Source organism: Myiozetetes cayanensis, unplaced genomic scaffold, assembly GCF_022539395.1.
Source record: "Myiozetetes cayanensis isolate MyiCay16 unplaced genomic scaffold, myiCay2020 scf12, whole genome shotgun sequence".
Classification (NCBI taxonomy): domain Eukaryota; kingdom Metazoa; phylum Chordata; class Aves; order Passeriformes; family Tyrannidae; genus Myiozetetes; species Myiozetetes cayanensis.
This window is the reverse complement of record NW_026086826.1, coordinates 4,420,283-4,441,252: the sequence shown is the minus strand read 5'-3', so window position 1 is coordinate 4,441,252 and position 20,970 is coordinate 4,420,283. Positions and strand designations below refer to the sequence as shown.

At 47.5% G+C, this 20,970-nt stretch overlaps 1 protein-coding gene across 1 annotated transcript in view; it reads left to right on the top strand.

Annotated features, from left to right (window-relative positions):
• ZSWIM5 (zinc finger SWIM-type containing 5) overlaps window positions 1-20,970 on the top strand; it is a 98,447-nt gene that overhangs the window by 1,541 nt on the left and 75,936 nt on the right.

Genomic DNA, 20,970 nt, shown 5'->3' with positions numbered 1-20,970 from the left:
ATGTTCCTCTTCCCCTGTCCTTCTAGCCCCCTGTCCCCATCTGAAATCCGCATATATTTAAAGAGAAACAAATTGGGGGTGTTTTACATAAAATAAGCCGCTCCTCGTTGTTATTGGAAGGGATTGAAATGCGCGTTCCCATTAAAATGACATTAGGCGAGGAGAATTTGTTTTGCAAATGCGAAATGTAAATTCATCTTGTGCCAGGGTATGGCGTGAATGAGTGAAGGGAGGGTGGTTTTTGTTGTAAGGAATGGGTAGTTAGGCTGTGTTTATTTAAAGAGCCCTTCTTCCTTTTGGGGAAAAAAAAGCTGCTTAAAAAAATAAAAATCCCTTTTGGTACAGTTTACATTCAGAAGAGCATTATCAAAACATTTTCCATTTGAGATGTGAGAATAGGAGGCAGCAGAAGAATTCTCCTCCCACCTCTGAGGACATGCAGTGAAAATTCCTGAAGCACAAAAGGTTTTTCTCTGAGGATATGATTATACCCTTTTTTTTGGCGTGAATTAATATTTTGTAAGGGCTGCGTTAAGATGATTAATTATTCTGTTTAAAAGACTGTGAAACTCAAAACCAAATAATTTTTTTTTTTTTTTAGTAGCAGAGGAGTAGCTCTTCAGGAACTTTAAAATTAGGAGGGAAGGGAAAATAATAGCTTGCTGAGGGCAATGTTTTAATGACCTGCCCACCAAGGTGCATATGCAGTGAGCAGCTGGTGTGGGAGTGGGAGACAGAGGGAATGGTTGCCTGAACCCAGGACTGGTTCTGTACAAAGGAATTTTCTTTTTAAAATAGTTTTTAAATTTATTTGCCTTTGAAACGTGGCTCTGATGAGCTTTTAGCCAATTACGTGCAGGATTTGAGTGAGTGCTGGGGTCAGGTGCATGTGGGACGCAGCAGAGCAGTCCCATCCCAAAGTGACACCCAGTGCAGGCATCCAGCATCCCATCTGCCCTGTCTCCCTGCGAGCCAGAGAGCGGGGAGGGAGGACGGTCCTGGCTCTGGCGTTTCATATCCCCTGACAAGTCCAAACCGTCTCCCCAGCTTTGAAATCAGAGCTCGTGCTCATTGTCCTCCGAGCCGTCAGCTTTTTAGATGAAGCAGCATGTTCTGGAAGCGCTCGCCGCAAAGTCGGTGGGTGATTTATCTCCTGTTTTCCCAGCCCGAGAGGGGCGCGCGGGATGCTCGCCAGGGGAGTTTGCCTTCGGAGCCGGGGTGGTGGTGGTGTTTCAGGCCTTGGCTGTGTTGCAGCTCCTCTTTGGACAGCAGGGGGTGGGTGTTGTGGGGTCAGACACCTCAGTTTTTGTCTCCAGAGCAGCCGTGTCACAGCAGTCCCTTGCAGCCCTGAGCTGGAGGAGGAAGATTTACATCAAACAAAAGGCTGTGAAGGGCTGCGTGTTTATCCGAGGCGGACAGGAGGCATAGCTGAGATGTCCTCCGCCAACTTTCCACATCCATCCTGCAGATGCCTCTGGAAGGTGAGGTGGAAGAGCTCCAGCCACCAGAGACACAAACACTTTGTGGCTGCGTGTGTGTGTTTGCAATTAAGATAGGAACTTGGGAACCATTATGTCCTGGAAAAAAATAAAACCCCAGCCCTGGCTTGCTTGATACTCTGCAGTGCTAAATCAAAACTACTGTTCCCCTCTTAAGGATCCCTTGAACGGACACCACCAGCTTCCGGCGCCATGACCTGAGGTTTGCACAGTTGAGACTTGCTGTTAATAAAGATCAGATGTTTATACAGTTGTCTTTCTGACTCAGACCTGTGAAAAAATAGGGATAGTACAGATGTGAAATTCCTTCTCTGTGGTTGGAAAAATCCCTTTGAAAAACTGAAAGACAAAATCCAGGAGGAATGACCTTCTGGCGATGGAGGGGGTGAGGGTTGTGCTCATAGGGACAAAGCGCTTCAGGCTCTGGCTCCCTCGTGCTTACAAAGCTGGCAGGTCTGAAAAAAACATATATGCCACATTATCAACCAATAATTCCTTCATGCTTAGTAAAACTTAAACGAGGCTTAAACCCTGATCTCACTGGAGTCATTAAATTGATTTTTTTTTTTTCCCCCCCCCTGCTCAAAGAAAGATCTTGGATGTTGAACACAGGCATCTTTGTCTCCTTAAAAACTGCTTTATTATTATGTGTACAGATCCCGTCTTTGTGTGTGTGTGGTGTGTGGGTTTTTTTCTTTTAATTTTTAGACAAATGACAAAAGCATGCAGGAAAGGAATGCAGAAATGCCAGGCTTAATATAAAGCATGCAACTGCACTGCATGCCGGGAATCCTAAAGGATACAAAACCTTTAACGACAGCGGTTAATTTTTAACAAGTTCAGTCGCATAAATATTTATGAACAAAAGTTTTGACACCATTATCTCTTGGGTTTTTGGAGAGAGAAAAGACCTTTGGTGGATTTTGACAGTAAGCTGTGATCCAGCAGAACAAATTCATGTTCCTCGCCTGCGCTGCCCAGTATGGTGTAATACGGTTTGCCCTCGAGTCGTCACGGATGCCGATGGGTGGGCAAGTGTCCCTGGCAGTTTTAGGGGAGGGAAATTCGCCTTTATCGTCGGTTTTTTTGCTAGATTGCTCATGAGAGGAAGCGTCGAGCTTTGTGTTGTAACCAGCCACTTAGGGACCTACACGGTCTGTGCTCCTTACCCACAGATAAGCCTTTGTGCCCTGATGGGAAGGTATGCGGTCCAGCCATAAGTACATAGGCAGAATTTACTTTTGCTGTTAGAGTAACAATGAAGCAAGGCTTTAAAATGCTCTGGCTTTGTAAACACTTGGAGGGAGCCTGGTTTTTTCAGGCCCGCAATTAATTCTGGATATTTTATCTGATGACTTGCAGGCCTGTCCTGGGTACCTTCCCATGTTTCCTGGTCTGGTGGCTGTGCTGGGCATGCAGGCACTGGGGATTTTCTAAACCTTTTTCAACAGCCTTCTGCCTGGGCAGAGGTTAAGCTAGACCTGATACCTGTAAATGATACCTGTAAATGCATTTTAATTGGAGGAGTTCAGATTTGGAAGCTCTTTGTTACACTTTAATCTTCAGCTTGTGTCAGTGTATATTTGTAATGATGCCTGTTGAAATGCAGCTTAAGAGGTAAAAATACCAATGGGTTCCAGTGTGGTTGAAACCACTTTCAGGTTTTTTTTTCCAAACTACTTTTAGGTTTTAAGATCTTTTTTTTCTTTCCCACTAAAAATGCTTGCTTTTAAGCGAGCATTTGGTTTCCTTCCCCTGTGACGTGGTACGGGGCAGAGTCTAAATTTATAATCCAGTGGTGTGTTGCTTTATAGAGCTGTTTATTTTGGGGAAAACACTTTGATGGGGCTCTCTAGGGCCAATTGTGGTTGCTTTTGTTTTGTGTAAAGACTGGTCTCCTCTTGGGTCTGGATTTAAGGCTGTATCCAGCAGGAGCAGGTTTAGAAGGAACACCATAGGATGTGAAAGGTTTTTTGAGGTTGAAACCTGGTGTCCTGTGTCAGAGTTTTGCAAAGGGAGTTAATGTTTCTGTATCCTCTTAGATTTTGTGTGGGATGCTTGTTGCACAACATGTTTCCAATTTGCTAATTAATTTTTACTCTATTTTTCTTTATGGGTAGATTACTTTATCCTACCATATATATTAAAATACTTTTACCCACATAAAAGGGGTTGGCAAAGTTTCATTAGCCCTATCATGATGGAAACTGTTGAACGTTTTAAATATACATTAAGCTCTTTAGGTTTCTAATTATTTTTTTCTTAGCATATATAATTAAAACAAAGTATTATTAGGCGTTAAAACTTACGATCTGTTTATTGCTGCTCCCTCATAGGTGAAATATTTCTTGAGCGTGTTCTGGACTGTATTACAGAAACTGAAATAGGAGATGATGAAAACCACCAGAGTTTCTTGCTGGTTGTGCAGGGAGAGCTAGGATGACAGCTGGAATTTTAACCTTTTATTTTAAGCAGATTTATTTATTGGCTTTTACGTCTTTTTTTTTTTAAGAGTATAAACAAACCCTCTGAGGCTGGGCTGTCTTTTTAACTAGGCGGTTAATTAAATGATGCTAACTTAAAGAGGCTAGAGACTTGAAAAACGAAGCACAAGAAATAAAATATTTAGTTTTGGCTCTAAGAATAAATGGGTTTGAAGTGTTGTTCAGAGAGAGAGAGTGGGATAAGTCCCGGTTTCTGGTTTGAGCAGGCAGCAGGAGTTTGTTCTCAGCTCACCTGTGCTTTGTAAAGCTTAGCCCAGGTGAGAGGGTGGATTTCTCCGCTTCCCAGTCGTGCGTCCTTCGCAGCAGATTTTAATTTTGCTCACATCTAGAGGGAATATTTTAGGAAATATTTAACTGCGCTATAACTGCAATAACATAAACCACATGTGCCTGCGTGCTTTGTTTTTGAAGCTTTGTGCGAGGGAATGTGCTTCGCTGTTATTTGACGCTCGCTTTGATGTTAGATGTTTTATGATTAGCCCCTCTAACCTCAGATAGGACTTTTGGAAAACTTAAATGAGCTTGTCTGTCCAAAAGCTCTGTAAAGTCACATTCAGCTGTGAATTGTCTTGTGGTGTGTCGGCTTTAAATTTTGTTTGGAAAAATATATATATTAAAATAATCTTGGCAGCGTTAGGATGGAAAAGAGGGCTTGTGGGCTTATGTGTTTCCTTGGCATATATGGGAACCTCACCCTGGAGGACAACCTAGTCCGTGGGGGAGGTGAAAAGTCCTTGATGGTCTTGGAGTTATATCCTCCCCTTTCCCAGTAGGAGACCTTCTCCCTTCTGAGGTTAGCTCAGATGAATGGCATGGCCAACCTTGCGCTTGCCTTTATTTTTAAGGGGTTTTACATTTAGGTGACATGGACAGCTCTGTGTTTAGCAGTGGTGCTGGTTTTCCCCTGCTGCTCCTGAGACTGGGGTAGCTCGTGCAGATGAGGAGCTTAGCGGGGTTTTTGGGAGGAGCAACAACACCTCTTCGCCCTTTCAGGGCAGCCAAGCCTGGGCATTTTCAGTGCGAGGCCAAGGCTTGTTGCTGCATGGTGATACTTTGTACTTGAGGCGGGTGAATTTGCTTCTGGAGATGTGGGAGTAGGGCTTTTTCTTTCTCCCAAGGGTGTGAAGCTTTGAGTTTGTTCCCTGTTGCTCTCTGAGGACCTGACCTCATGTTAGCATCCTGGATGAGGTGGTGGGGAAGGAGCCTTTGCTTGCTCCAGGATCTCTTTGCAGGGCTTGTTTCTTCTAGTGGGGTGGTGGAGGAGACCTGAGGAGGTGGGAGCTGGGGTCATCTCCTGACTTTGCTCAGTAGGAGGCATAGGATGGTTGAACCTATTTCTCCATCAATCTCCCTGCCTGTAGCTGGTGCTGGTGACTTTATTTTGCAAGGAGGTGGAAGTGTGGAATAGCTCTCTCAAGAGTGTTAAAATGAATTTCTGGTGTGTCCTATCCTATGTTTGATGCTGTTCTGAGGAGGTTGTGTCATGGGGTTGTCATATTCCTGGTCTTCTAGGGATGAGAACAGGGGAGGAAAGCGACTCCTCTGGGTGACTGGTTCCTGTGCCAGTAAGTGCCATAAGACAAATCTACCTTCTGGAGCCAGGATGTGGGATGGTGGTGGGGAGCGCTCCCTGTCTGCCCACAGAGATGCCAAGGCCCTGGAGATGCTCTCCTGCACACTCAGGAGAGCAGTGCTGAGCCCTGTTTCGGGTTTTTGCCTGGTCTTCACAAAGGTTTGATGTATGGGCTTGACCCCCAACTTCATGTGCCTTTGCAGCAGGAGTTGAGAAAGGACCTGGTAACATCTCAGAGAGACACAGGTTCTGAAACATACCCCCTTCTTGGGGGTTGTGGGTAGGAAAGGATCTTCATTGTTTTACAATAAAATGTCCCAGAAATGAAAATTCAATTTTTCAAAAGCTTTTTTTTTTTTTTTTTTTTTTTAATCCTGGTGTTTGAATATGAATTGATTCCACTTGGTTGGTGCGGTGGGTGTGTGGTGTGTTTTATTAAATGCTGAGGATTCACCTGTTCACGACACCATTACATTTCTCTCCAAATGGATTTTCTAGTGCTGCATTTTAAGAGCATTTGCTTTTTTGTCTCAAGCTTACGGCTTAGGATTTTGTGCAGGATTGGGGTTAGTCCTTGTAAAATGGTGCATTTAAAGTAATGCTCAAATTAATAAAATCCTGGGCTTTTACTTGTCGCATTGTAGGTGCGTGTTGCCAGGGATTTTTCCTTTTTTTTTTTCCCCCCCTCTTCTCATTAAAAACAAAGCCACGAATGTGCTTAGGAGGCAGATCTGCTGGGATGCCAGCTTGGAAGGGGTTGCATGCGGATATATCGGTCCGGCTTGTCATCTGCAAATGCCCTGCTGCTGTCGCCCCGGGTTAAAATAGAGAGGGGGGGGTCTGTACCCCCCTTGCCGTGCCCCGCTTGTCGCTGATGCCTGTAATGAGCTGCCTGCACCTTCCCCACCCAGCTCGTTTGACGGGGGGCCGCTAATCGTTATTGAGGTTCGCTCAGCAGGATGCGGCTGTGCTATCTGCCTGGCTGCTGTCTCTGCACCTGGAGAACGGTGCCCGTGCCCCGCAGCTGCTGGCGCAGAGGGATTCCCCGTGGGAACGCCGGAGGCTTGGTGGTGTCTGGGACCTTGGCAAGGTCAGGACAGGCTGTGCCCCTGCTCTGGGTGCCGACCAGTAGCACTGACCTCCATCCTTCGGCTGATACCAGCACGTTGGTGAGTGCTCAGGACACCACTCGCAGCCCCACCTCGTCACCGGTGCTCCGTGGCTTTTGAAGGCAGCGGTGGCGGGAGATGCTGTGTGTTGTGCCCTGGCTGTGTGGCTGCCTTGATGAAGATGAGTGCCCTGTCAAAGGGGTGGCAGAGCAACAAATGGGTTCCCGAGATAAATAAAATTTGCATTAATGAACTACAATGGCTTTGGATGCCAAATTAAAAGAAGTGTGTCTGGAGGATGAAAAATAAGTTTATTTTCTGTCTCACTCGCTAGTTCTCGTCTCTTTTGATTTTCTTTATCATCAGAAAGACATTTTTAATTTTTTTTAAAGCCAGTTGTGTTTATTTTGGTAACAGTTCATTGGCTGCTCTGTGTACAGAAGCTTTCTCTTGAAAGTACTGAAACTATATTAAAAGTGCTTTTGGCTGTCATCTTTTATTTTGTGTCTCCTTCGTTCTTTTCCCAAAGCTGGGTCGTTGCTATATCAAATGCTCTGAAACTGTCTGGTAGCATTTTCCCTGCGGTGCTCTGTATAAACTGGAAATAAAAAGGGAAAAAAATTGCAGGATTTGGATTTCTGCAGCTTTTTTTCCCTCCTCTGTGTGTGTGCGTGTGTGTGTGTGTCCCATTGAAGTCCGAGCAGCTGTCTCCATCCGCCCAGCCTGCTGATGGCATGCACAGATCTGCTTCTTGTGATTAAAAGGAGAAATAATACCCCAGTGTTCAGAGAGGGCCTGGGGGAGAGAGTTGAGCACCCAGGGAGCAGTGGGTCTCCCTTCCTGCCTGCCCCTGCCTGCTTGGCCCAGGGACCAAGGGAGCTGGAACCCCCGTGCCTGTCCCTGCATCCTCGTGGCGTCGTATCCCAGCAGAGGAATATCCTGAGGGAGCTGCCCTGTTGCAGCATCTCCACCCCAGGGTGGGCTCCTCCATCCTGCACTGGCGACCTGCAGAGGCCCTGGGGTTTTTTATTCTATTCTAAGGGTGTCGAAACGTTTCGGTGGCGCTGCAGCCGCTCGCTACCGGCGAGCTTTGAAAAATACCCAGCAAGTGTCGAGCATCTGTCTGTGAAGGGGGAGGAAATCCCCCCCCCGTTATTATTTTCTCCCGATTGTCCTCCCCTTGGTGTGGCTTTGGCTATTATGGGTTTGTAAAATAGAACTATATATGACCTTTTATCTTACAAGAAATAGGTTAAGCCATTTTTAAAGAAAGTGGTGGAGTCAGCAGTGCTGCTAAGGAGCTGCTTTCGCATGGTTGATAGGCTGTGAAGCCGCTCAATGGACTTTGGTTTCAGAGACAATATCTGTTTAAATTAATCTTTGTCAGATACATGCCACTGCAGACAATTCAAATTCCATTTGCTTTCTGATCTCATAACAAAAAAGCACCTTACACTGGTTCTTTTATCGGAAAATTAACTTTTGTCTGTGTGTCCTGGAAACAGGGGTGGCATAAAATCTAGTTAAAAGGCTCTGTTATAGGAGGATTCTGTTTCTTTGTACAAGGCAGACTTTTTTTTTCCCCCCTTCTTTCCCCTGCGTGCATTTAAAAAGAAGACGAGTGTTTGAGATAGATTAAGGAGAATGCCAGCAGATGGACCGATTCTGTTGTTGCTGCTGGCAACCATCTAAGCAGCCATTTTGAACAATGCTGATACCGGGGTACTGATAACACAAAGATGAGGATGGGATAAATATCCAGCTAGTCCCTTTCTCCCCGCCTGCTCCTCCTCCCTCCCTTTCACGCCGCCGCTGCAGCCCTGTTATTAGAGAACCCGATTGTTTCCAGAGAAATGCTTCATCCTCTTAGCTCGGCTGGTGGACGTCTAGTGTTGCTTATCGCCTTGATTTCCCTCGTGGCTGGGGGAGACACGGGCAGATCAGCCTCTCCCAGGAGTGCCTGCTGCGTGGGTCCTGAGGGGAATGGGATGTGGGTTTGGGTGCTTTGCATTCGCGGTGCTCTTTTCCCTGCCCTAGGAAAGCATGGGGCTGTTGGTCCTTCCCTTGTAAGTGGAGACACTTTCCTTCCCTCCTTGTGCACGTTTTAAGTGCTTAATTGTTAAGTGTGATGGCATTAGATGGACAGATTCTAGGGTTCCAGGAGATGTACCATGGCCTTAAATGAGTTTGAGATCTTGTTTATGCCAAAATGATTAGTATGGGGCAGGGATTGCAAGTTGAGAGCATCCCCTTTGTCTGGTCTCCACTTCCCTTTCTCCCACTCATGCTGGCTGGCTCTTGGCTATCTGGTCATGTTCATGTCCTGGACCTGCTGCTCTTGGAGCTTCTTAAGGTCAATACTGCTATCTGTTTGGCCTGCTGGATTTTTGAAACTGGAATTGGTGGCCACCTCTCTCTCTGTCTTGTTTCCCCTGTCTGAGGAAACAGCACTTTGATTGATCAAGAAAACCCAACCAAGCTTGGTCTTCTCCTAGCAAAGAGCAAAAGGCTGGTTTGTGTTTTGCAGGAGGAGCTGGGCTGGGATGAGCATGGGGCTGTTCTGGGAAACCCGCTGGGCTTTGCCCTGAGCTCACTGTGGTGTAGCATGGTCCCGACTGTGGGATCTGCAGAGTAGTCAGGGGATGGTGTGCAGCCTTTAAATGTTCCTGGAGCTGAGGACAAGCAACAATAAGTTGGTCTGTTCTTGCTGCTTTCCTTGCATGACTCTGCAGACCATGGGCGGAAACTTTGACCTGTTGACATTGCAGCACCTCTGAGAACTTTGGGTGAGGCGATGCTCTAACGGCAGCTCTTGCTCCACTTAAAACTTCTTTGGGGTTAAAAACTGTACAGATAACTCCCAAAGAAATCTGTGTAGAATAAAATCATGGAACATATATCTAATTATACACAGTAGATGAAACTTTACTGTAAAGCAGCAGATGTAAGAATTAAAAAAAGGAGCTGGGCAAGCATTTTATGGTTTCCCTTTTTAATTTGTCCCCTGCATCTGTTACATTTTGAGGCAAAAGTTGTTTCTTTTTTTCCTGTGGGAAAGATCTTCTTCCTCTTGAGTCTCCCCTCTTTTAGCTCTACCTTATTTGATCTATAAGCTGTGGACTTGCCATATTTGATGTACTTGCTAAGACAAGGGGTATCTGGCCTGAGAGTTGAAAAATCAGGCTGTAAATTCCACTTGGAAATGTTGTCATGGTGTGTTGGAAAGTTGTTGAGGTCAGCTGAACTCTCTGAAGACTTGGACTGAGAAACTGAGGGTCTCAGCAGGTTGTCTGTTTCTGAGATTGACTGGCGTCGCTGACAGATGCTTTTAGTGCACTCAGAGGGCTCCAGAGCCTGTGTTGTCCCCAGCCACCTCCTCCTGTGGTGGCTCCTGCTGTGTTGTTTGACCTTGCTAGGCCTCCTGCTGTGTTAGGAGATGACTTCTGGAGACTGGAAAATGAGTAAGGAGAGAGTGCCTGTTTTAAGCAGATACCTTCTCAGGAAGGTGATGAGTGGGATGATGGAGCGTGCTCTTCTGCCCCTTTGGCTCGTGATGAGGTTGGACCTTAAAAGCTCCTGCATGTTTTGATGGAGAGGAACCGCAACCAATGTGTGGCAAGGCATGATAGAGTGAATTTATGTGGTTTCTGGTGTCCTGCTTCTGCTCTTTTGCTGCCCACTGTGGAAAATATTACTCACCAACAACAGGCACAAAGCACGTGCTTGTGAGGATGACTAAGAACGAGCTGTGGGGCTTGGAGGACTTTTAAGCTGCACCCTCTGAAATGGTGCAGAGGGGAGCTTAGCCCTGTTCCCTTCCAGAACCTCCCAGATGACATGGAAATGTACGTTGCCTCCCCTTCCTAGAGCTCTCTTCATCTCTTACTTTCCTTGAGTTTGACTGAGTCTGCTTTAACTTCAGGGACTCCACCCCGCTACATAAAATTCGTGTTCTTTGGCTAACCCCCCTCAGGTGAGCTTGATAGCAGCCAGGTTTTTTGAGTTTGGGGAATATGTTCAGGCAATGGTTTATAAGGTTGCTGGTTTCAGAGTTGGGACACAGCACTTTGCTGCTAGAACTTGCCCCCAGCCTTCTGTGGTGCAAGGACAGACCATCCCTCCAAACAGCTGCTGGAGGGCAGGACACATCCTTGTTCTCTGGTGAGTTAGGGTTGAGGTGGATGAAGAGGGGATTGGCAAGGTCACGCTGTTCCCACGCAGGTAAGGTGTACTGGGAGCAAATAATTGCTTCCCAGTTTGGAAGTTACTGTTTATTTGGGAAAAGACTTTTTTTCTGGTCACCTCCCAACCACATGACTGTAGGAAAGAGTATTTTCAGGTGCATCACTGTCCAGTTAGAGCCACAGTACTTACACAGAGCAAACATCCATTATCTGTCAAATTCAGCACAGTGACAGGGTTTGAAAGGTTCCCATGCCTTGTGCTTTGCTTAAGCTGGAGGTTATTTGCTGGTGGCTCACGTTGGGCTGCCTTCCCCATGGGGAACTGGAAATGTTTTACAACTGGTTCTGAGCTTGCTGGGAAACGGGGCAGAGGAGAATTTTGCTCTGTTACTTTTCTGTCAGTGTTGAGGTAAAAATTTTCTGTGGCTTAGGCTCTGAAAAATCATGAAAACTTGGAAAAACTGGACAGGATAAGTATGAATTGTTAGTTGTTCCTAGTCATGGCTCAGCTTCTCAACTTTCACTGTAGAAAAGAGGGATGTGGAAGAATGACTTAATGAGGATTGTCCAAATTTGGGGCTTCTGCATGAAAGCACTGGTTTTTCAAGGAAGATAGGCTTCAGAGTACTGAAGGCTTGTCCTAAAAATACTGCTGCTTCGTTCTTTTTTGCACTTGAGTAATGTGTGTTAAATAAGGAGGCCTAGGCAGAAAGGACAGAGCCAAACGAAGTCAGTGCAGGGAATCAGTGTGTTACGGTGGAAAGCAGCTGCTCCTGGGCGAGCAGAGAGCTCAGACATTGTGTGTCCCCTCAGCCAGCAGTGTTGTTGTCACCCAGCACTGCTGGTGCCACCCAGCACCTCTCTGGGGATTTGCAGAGGGGCTTATCAAGCACGGCTGCTCCTCATGTTGGGCCACTGTGTTTTGGAGAACATCCCAAATGGGAGACTGATGCTTTCCATGAATGATGCGTTCCCTGTATCTGAAGGAGGTACAAGGGAGTTGTGAAGTTTTCCCTTGCCTGTCTATCTGGTTTTTGGCTTGTTTCTGGTGGCTCAGCCCAGAGCCTGTGGTGCAAGCACTGTGGGAAGGTCTGGTGCCCAAAAGGGTTTTTTCCCCACCCGTCCCCACACCCACACAACGGTCAACCACACCAAGGTTTCCTGGACTGTGAGGTTTGATGAACCATTAACCTAAAAATGCCCTGAGTAGGAAGAAAATGTTTCCAAGGTCCAAAAATCTTGCAAAGCTTCTGAAGTGGGAATGGGAGCTGTGGTTTGCTCGAGCAGCTTTTCGTGCTCCTGGCTCTGCTGTGAGCTGGCTCTGCTTTGTGGGTGCAAGGGAATGTTTGGGATCCTGCTGAGATGGGAAGGCAGCCCTCCAGGGCCAGGTCAGCCAGAGGGGCTGCCTTCCAAGCAGATGTCCTTTTGGCATGAGGCTCAGCAGGTTTAAGACAGGATGTCCCTGTACTCCAGAGAGCTGAAAGCACTGAAATAAGTAACAGGCTGGGAATGTCTGAATCCGGTTATGAATTCCTGGGGAAGAGGATTTGGCAATGGCAGGATGTATTGGTGGGCAGGCTCGGCGTTCAGGGTGGAGGACAGCACCTTGCTGTCCTGTGGGCTCTGCTGGGTGCTGAGCCCAGCGCTGGTGGGGCAGCCTGGCTGCACGAGCCCCTGCCCCTTCAGGACACTGCCAGGTCTGGCTCCAGCACTGAAGGAGACCACTGCCCTCCTTATCCATTGCTTCTCCTGTTGTTGAACAAGGGGAGAGGCACCCAGCTGTAAAGGTGGGGCCTGTGGTGTGGGTGGTGGAGTGGTGATATAGCAAAGGTGTAGCAAAGGAGGGCTCTGGTGGCCAGGGGGGTGGCCCACAGGAGGACCTGGTGACTGCAGTGTGTGTAAAAGTAGAAGATGGGGTGGCCCATGGAGGTGGGCACAGGGGCACCCAGGTGGCAGGAGGCTGGATTTACTCCAGAGCAGGGTTAGTGGCTGGGACTCAGAGCCTGTCCATCATCTAGTCCCAGTGGTCACATTCCTGAGGGCTTTCCCAGAGCTGCCTCTACAGCATGGGTGACGCTGCAGCTCAGGAAGGAGCTGTGACAGCAGGATCCTGACCCTATTTTCATAAATAGTAACAGCATCTCTAAAGGCTTCGAGGGTTGGGAACAGAACGGCTGGGTTCCCCTGTGTCTGGCAGTGGTCAGCAGCAGATGCTTGGGGAGGAGATTAAGAAATGTGGTTGGAGCAGAGGGATGCTTCCCTGGTGTGAGCAGCCTCTCCAGCCAAAGGGCTGCCCTGGCCCTCGGCTGTGATGTGGATGCGGAAGGAGATGGTTTGTGACAGCAGCACTGGCCCTGCATCTCCTGCAGCACTGGGATTATCCCTTAGTCTCCTCAGGGCATCGCATCCCTGCTGCGTGGGCGTAGGGATGGCCCTCCCTGTCAGGGACCGCTGGCACTGCTTTGGGAGGCAGCAGTGATGCAGCACTGGTGGGGCTAAAGAGGCTTTTGGAGAGACCAGCCCTTCTCCACCCCACCTCGATGCCATCCTGGATCTGCGGGCTGAGGTTTGGGAGAGGGAGCGAAGCTATGAAGAGCTGTGGATTTAATAAGAGTGTGAGCAATGTTTAATCAAAAACGTGCTGTGGCACCAGACTCTGTTCTTTTCCTTTCTCATCACAATCTTCTTGTCGGTTTGACTTTGCTAAATATTGTAGCGCTTCCCTAATTGTAGGACAAGTTAAATTCCCCATGCTAATATTTGAACAGGGTTAGAGGACTGTAGGCAGCTGCATCTCTCTGAAGGGCTGCCTCATCTTGGGGTGTCTGCTGCGTGTCTGGCTTTCTCTGGGATTAGAATAACCTCCCAAGGTTATCCATTGAGGAATAGCCCCTAGTGTAGAGATACTTGCTAGAGAGAAGGAGAGCTCTTCAACCTCCTGGTTGTGACTTTTTAACGTGCGGCTCGTTTGGTGTGGGCTGCAGTGGAGGAGCTCATAGCCTATGCTGGAAGGTGCATCCAGAGGATGTCCCATGGACCACTCTGGATGGAAGTGCTGCTGCTTGGTAGCTCCTGATGCAGAGCCTGTGAGATCTCGTTGCCTTGTGGGTTTGGGGCAGTGTTTCTGCATTTGGAGCATGCAGCTGTTATTGGGAGGTTGGGTGAAAGGTTTTCCTTGGAGCTCAGGAGATAGTGTTTATTCTTTAAAAGGGTAACTTGGGGTGAGAGAGAAAGAAAGAGAAGCGGCCTAATCTTGCAATTTAAATATATTTAAAGATTCCCTCTGTTTGAGTTTGCTTCCTAGCCTTGATCAGAAGGAAATGCTGTTAGCTACAGAGTGGAATAAATCGAGGGCACCCTTATCTGTGCAAGATAAATTACTATTGTTTAGGAAAGACACTCCAGGGATTGAAGAATTTAATTAAATACACAGGGATTATGAATATGCATGTAAATTAGACAATCTAGATATGACATGGCTACAACTGCAGGGAATTGTTCGAACTTAAAAGTGTAATCATTCTTTTTATCGGGATGTGGGGATGGGTAACAAATGAGAAGATTCCCTTTCCCGTTTGCCTCCGCCTCGGCTGGTCTCAGGTCATTAAGCAGTGGGAATTACCCGTCGTGGATCAGCCCTCCACAAGCCCGCAGAGATGATGCTCTGGAGCCTTTCTCCACCCTAATGAGCCAGGGCAAGAGCTGAGGGAGAAATGGGGGTGTCGGTGAGGGGCTGCCACTGCCATGACCCAGATAAGGGGTTTGGGAGGGTGGGGGGATGTGGTTTTCCTTCTGCTGAGAGAGAGGGGAGGAGAGTGCTGCCAGCAGGGTGCACGCTGCAGGCTCGCTGCTGGCTCTCCTGGTGCTGCCACTGGAAAGAAGGATCCTCTCTGTAGGCTTGGAAAGATATATGCTGTCAGTTCAGAGCATCTCCCTAAAAATCACGGGGCTAGGGAGTGCAAATATTGATTGGTCAGCTTTTCTGCCTTTTTCTGGTGCTCCTACAGGGGTGCCCCCCCCTCCAGTTTGATCACTGCTGTTCAGAAAGCGGCTCGGAGATCACAAAATGGTTATTTAGAGACTAAGTTCTTGATCAGTGTGAACAAGAGAGGCAAGATTGAAATATTTCTTCAGAGTCAAGACTCCTGAGGAATTTACAATGAAATATGGGGAACATGCTTGTGCTGCCCTCCCAGCCAGGTCTGGGCTCCTTGTAGCATCCTGGTGATGTGCAGAGCCAAGGCAGGTTCTTCAAAAGACATTAACTGCAGTACACGGTGCTGCCTTGAATGTGTTTAATTTGCAAATCTTAGAGGTGGCATCTAATAACAATGCAGAGAAATACTTTTCTTTTTTCCCCCCATTGTGTCTCCTTTGTTTGACTTCACCTCCATCCGCTCGGTTTCATTGTTCTGCTGAAATCAGATTTCTCTCTAGTCTGAGTCCAGGACCTGCAGCTGAAGAAATAAATTGCTACAAGCCCCCAACCCTGTGAATTATTTGTAATTTTTAAAACAGGCAGCGAAACGTGGTCAGGATCTGACTTTGAACTTGAGTAGTCATTGAAAAGAAATAATTGAGGAGAGGCTGGATCTTGACTAGATGTTTTCCCTTTGGCTGTTGTTTTCCCCCATCTTTAGTTTTTTTGCTTTTCAGTTGTCCGGAGCTGTATGAGATGGATCTGTTCTGATGGTGGGTCCCCAGTGGGGCCCCCGTGAAGCAGGAGCAGAGCTGAGCCCCTGGCTGGCTTCCTTGGGGAGCTGGGGGTGGTTTGCAGGGTCAGACACAGGTCTGTTCTGGGTCACCCCTCCACGGGGTGGAGTATCAGCTCTTCCCACCTCCTCCACCCCCATCGAATTGAGGGCTTATGGTAATCAGGAGCTCAGTGCTGTCCTGTTTGACCCACGTGGGAACAATTCCTATTTATCACTTTGAAAAGTGGTTGATTTTTCCAACCCCTGGCTCATGGGTTCTGATTAAAAAACAACAAGGAAAGAAAACCCCCACATCTGAAAATGTGAAATATTTAAAGCCTCCACACTGCACATTTTTTTCAAAACCCTTAGAAGACCTTCTTTTTATTTTTGCCCAGGAAAAATACAATAGGAGAATATTTGTATGGGTGCACAAGTGCATGGGGACAGGTTTGAACCTTTGTAATAAAGTATTTCTAATAAAAATTTAATGTCTTCAAGACAGTGTTATGGCAGCTCATTACTACTAAAGGTCATTTGAAGAGTATTGATCCTAAATGTTACAGCCGAATGTAAACTTTGACTGTTACAGTTATTAATGTGTATTTATGATGTATGGGATATGTGGAGAAGGAAAATGAGAACCTGAACGGTATGGTGAGCTCATTTGCTCACTCATTTGGGTTGCCAGAGGCTGAGTTCACACGATTCACCTCGGTTTTAAGCATGTCCATCGTCTTTGTGTTACACAGATTGAACCTTATTTATTTTTTTTTTTTTAAAAACTGGGAAAATCCTTTAGTCCTGCCCTAGAAAAGGAATGCGCTCTTGAATTTTTGGTCATGCCCATGGCACAGCCTGAGCTCTGTATCTGTGAGATAGATATTGGGGAGCAGTGTTTTGCATTCAGCTTCCGTGCTGGCACAGGAGTACCACGGGCTGAACTTTGTGTGTGACCGAACTGCGAGCATAAGTGGGAGCTCTGATGAGCATGCACCTTCTCTGAGGGTAATTAAAAGGTTATGCCACTAAAAAACCAGTTGTGGGGTTTTTAAACTGAATTAATTAAAAAATGTTAAGGTTGTATACTGAGAGAACAGGTGGTACTGTATTTGTATTTTTGCTATACCGTAATGCACCTATGTTTGCACATCGTAGGCAGAAGGGCTGTATTCACAGGGAATTTTAAGGCTCTTTGTATTTAAAAAAAAAAAAAAAAAAAAAGGATAAAAAAAAGACAAGAAACCTGTGGTGGTAGGAGGAAGATAAACGGTGCTTGTGATATTTCAAAGTCACATTAATCTTTTTTTCTTTCCTTTTTTTCTTTTTTTTTTTTTCTTTTTCCTTTTAATGTATGACTTTCTCCAGGGAAATTGTCTCCTCATGACTGCAGCGGATTAATGTGCACAGATCAGCTCCTGCATTATTTTTCTGTTTTGACAGAGTGGTGATTTTTATACGCACATCCCTTTCTGCCAAGATTACAGCTCATGTTCTTGGAGTTTGGAAGAGTTGCCTGCCAAGAAGTGGCGAGGAAAGGGAAGCTGCCGTTCCGATGCAGGGTGCTCGCCAGGAGCTCTCTGTGGGTGTGGAGGCTGTGGTTTTGGTGGTGAACACGGGAGCCTGGTGGAGGCTGGCGAGGGTGAGTGCCCACAGCCAGATCCTGGTGTGTGTGGTGGGACTTGTGCCGTGAGGATGCTGATGTGGTGGTCAGTCTCCCAGCCAGGGTCCGGTGCTGGTAGCAAGGTGTGGGCACCCAGGAGTTCAGAGGAGCCCGTTTTGGATGGGTTTGTGACTGCACTGAGAGTCCCTCAAAAGATCCTGCTGCTCTCCAGGCTCGTTGATGTCAGCTTATTTATTTTAAATTGCAGTTAAATATGTGTTTTTCTGTTGAGCTTTGGTAGAGTTTCACTTGAACCAAAAAGGGAGAGCCGAGCCAGCTCTGGCCAGCCTGTGTGAATGGGACAGGTTTGGCTTTTTCTTCTCTCCCCGTGGCTCCCACAGTATCTCTGGGCACGAGCTTGGCGTTGCGTTTCTGATGATTGTTGCATCCTGTTTCTAATGGTTTGTCTAGACAGTGCTGACATAACTATGAAAATACTTTGGTGACCTAGTCTAGAATTAGCGTGCATAAAGAAATCAGCCCTTGCTTCTGATGTTTGCAATCAGTTTGAATGACTATATTGTAGCACAACTTAAGAGGGAGGCAGATCTGGAGTTGCTCCAAAGAGCAAGTCGTGAGCAAAACACGTCCAAACAAACCCATGTGGTAAAAATGCAGTGGATAGGGAAAACATCGAAATGCAGGTTAGTCACAGCTTGCTTTGGAGCTGGGTGGCAGGTTTATGGAGTCCGGAGTAAGGCTGAAGCTCCCCCATAGTTGGCCCAAAGTTTTTCTGGGAAGCTCGTAACCCAAGCTCTGAACTTGCTCTGTGTGATGTTGTGACCGATATTCGGAGAAACTTCCATCAGCATAAAAACAACGTGTTCCTTCCAAACATCAGCTGTGCTGTTGACAGTGCCTTGGATTAGGGGCTTGTAAGCTTTGGGACTGGCAGTGAATTCGGTCAGTTAGCTCAGAAATACATGGTATGTTTGTGCTGGTGACTCTCAGCAGCTTGATGGCATTGGACTTCTCTGGTCCGAGGCCAGTTTCTGCAGCACTACCCCCTAAGTAGTGTGTGACCTGCCTGCTTAGATTACTAATCCCAGGTATTTTAAGATAAGTCCTCTGAGCTGTAGGGTCTGTGTGGATGTCTCTACAGACCACATCCAAACAAACCCACATCATGTGTTTGTTGATGATGGTGATGGCTCGGACACCCTGGGAGTCTCCAGCTCGAGATGAGGTCCTTGGTTGTAACACAGCAGCAACAAAGCTGTGGGACACTTTTGGTTTTGGTGGGGGTGTGCAGTGTGGTCTTCATTGGGTTTGGGAGACTCTGAGAGCTGGATTGTTGCCCTCGGAGGGGACAACAGCACGTTCCCCCATTCCTGTACTGTAAGCAGGGAAAAAAGGACAAAATATGAAATGCGGAGCTCACTTGCAGAGAAATAAATGACATATGAATGGGAGTTGTCTGACACAGCAGTTCGATGGTTCTGTGCCTCATGCATAGCCAGGTAGCACTGGAGGCTGTTCCCAGATGTGGGAAAACTGTCCCCTGCTCACAAGAACTCCCTCTCTATGTCGGAATAGGAAGATGTTTCCAGGTGTGAGCAGAGAAGGAAGCAGAGGACAGGCAGGTTTTCCTTGCTTTAGGGTGGAAGGAGAGGGGTGGCATTGCAGATGGAGCCAGGAGCAGTGCCTCATGTCAAGGCTCTTTGAGGGCTTGCGGGTTTGTAGGCATTTAGGATGGAGAAGTCCCTTTGGGAGGCAATGCAGTCCATCCTATAAACATGAAGCTTTGCTTTGTTTGCCCACCAGTAGCTTTTGTTCTTGGATTGCCATGTGGAAAACACTGGAGCTGCAAATGTCTTGGTTGAGAGGGGCAAGAGCAGGAGCCCACGAACTGGGCAGTGGGCATAGGGTGAAGGCTGGGGTATCTGCCTGGTGTGCATTGTCTCCACTCTGGTGTGCTGTAGGATTTCTTGGTGCAAATGCTGTAAAATGCTCCTCTTACTCTTCTTTTGCCTGGAGAAGCCCCAGGGCAAGCAAGAATGAAGAAAGAAGTGAAACCTGTGGCTGTGACCTCAGTCTGGCACTGAGGAGAGCTGGGAGGGTCTCCCAGGTTGATATCTGCAGGAAACAGATGTGTGGACTTTATTGGGGGGGGGGAGGTGTCAATTAGGGATTTGAACAGCATTCTGAAGGTGGGAGACTTGCTCCCATTGTTGTGGTGGGTGGGCAGGGGTTGTGTGCAAGGGGCAGCGCTGGCCCCACATTGCACATGGGAATGTGGTGGGTCCAGGACCATCATCCTGCTGCCCTCCCTGCCTGCACTGGCTGCTCCCTGCGCTGGGGAGAGCGGTGGGATGGAGCTGGTGTGCAGATGTGTGCAAGCCCGAGTGTGCAAGGGCTCGATGCCTGACGGTGGCGCGATGACTTTCCGTGCCCTTGAGCCTCTTTGCAGAAGCGCCGTCGCGATAACCAAAGGGAACCGGTCATGACATTTCGAGGCCGGTGGGGAGCCTGGCCCGCCTGCCTGCTGCCGGTGGAGGAGGTGTTTCATGACTACAATTAGTTACGTGCTCGAAGAGGGAGGAAACAAATCTTTACTGAATTGGAAATCTCGTGAAAAGGTCACACTTCTGAAAAGCTGTGCATTTTAAGACTGCTCAGCTCTGCAAAGCTGCCTTTGAACTGGAGGAGTGGGAGTTTAACACCCTTGCGACAGCTCTGGGCTTATTAAATGCACAAAGCAGGAGCTGGAACCAGCCATGAAGTTAACTCTTGCCAGGTGCGTGGCCTCGGGAGGGGAGAGGAGCCCATCCTTGGTAGTTCTCAAGGGCGAAGCAGCCTCAGTGTAAGCCCAGATATTCTCCCAGGCATCCACTGGGGAGGGAGCTGGTATAACAGGGGGAAATTCCCACTGTTTTTCAAATTTGTGGACATGTGAGGATGTGAGGAACCGTGCTTCTCCAGTGCCAGTGGAAATACTCAGGTTTTTGAATTAAAAGAGAGGGTAAATGTGTTTCTTCTTGGGTTTGGTCAATATATTGTGCTTAGTTAGTCCTTTTGTCTTGGAGGTTCCCATGTTAATCATTTACTTTTATGTAATAAAAATGCCTTTTTCCTGGCCCTTCTCCTTGGTCTCTTTGGTTGCCTGTTCTTTTCCCATCCTGCTAAACTGCTGACTTCCCATCACCATCTCTCCCTGTGTCTTCTTTCCTCTGCCGTGGCAAGATGAAGGTTTGCTTACCCCATGATAGTCATTGGTAGTGAAAATCACTGTTTATCATCTGCCTGGCTATTAGCACAGGTAAAGTGTCTTCATTAGTGGCTATTAGTTTGAGATTGTAGGTGCTAATGGCCCCGTTCAGGAGAGCAGTAGGCACTTGCAAAATCCCGCTGGTGCGCAGAAATTGATTGCTGTGGATCGATCAGGCTGGGAGAACCGGCCGGATGTTTTGAAGAGGCTTTAATACTGCTCACAGGGCAGCTGGTCCCTCCTTATCTTGTCCACTGCGAAGTCAGGACCCGGTCAGACGGTCAGCACGGGTGCCCTTGCCCTCTCAGCTGGGAGTTGTGCTCTGTACCTGCACTGGGAAGCACAACGGGTAGCTTAACCCACAACTCAGGGTCTCCTCACCTCACACAGGGCTGTGAACATGTCAGCAGATGCATCTTGCGTCCAGGTGAAGTGAGTGGGACCATCCTTAGCCACCGAATTCGCTGTGTTGTGATTCTCTGCATCCCTAGTGCAAAGTGAACTGGAGTATTGCAGGGAGGGTATTTGCTGCTGAG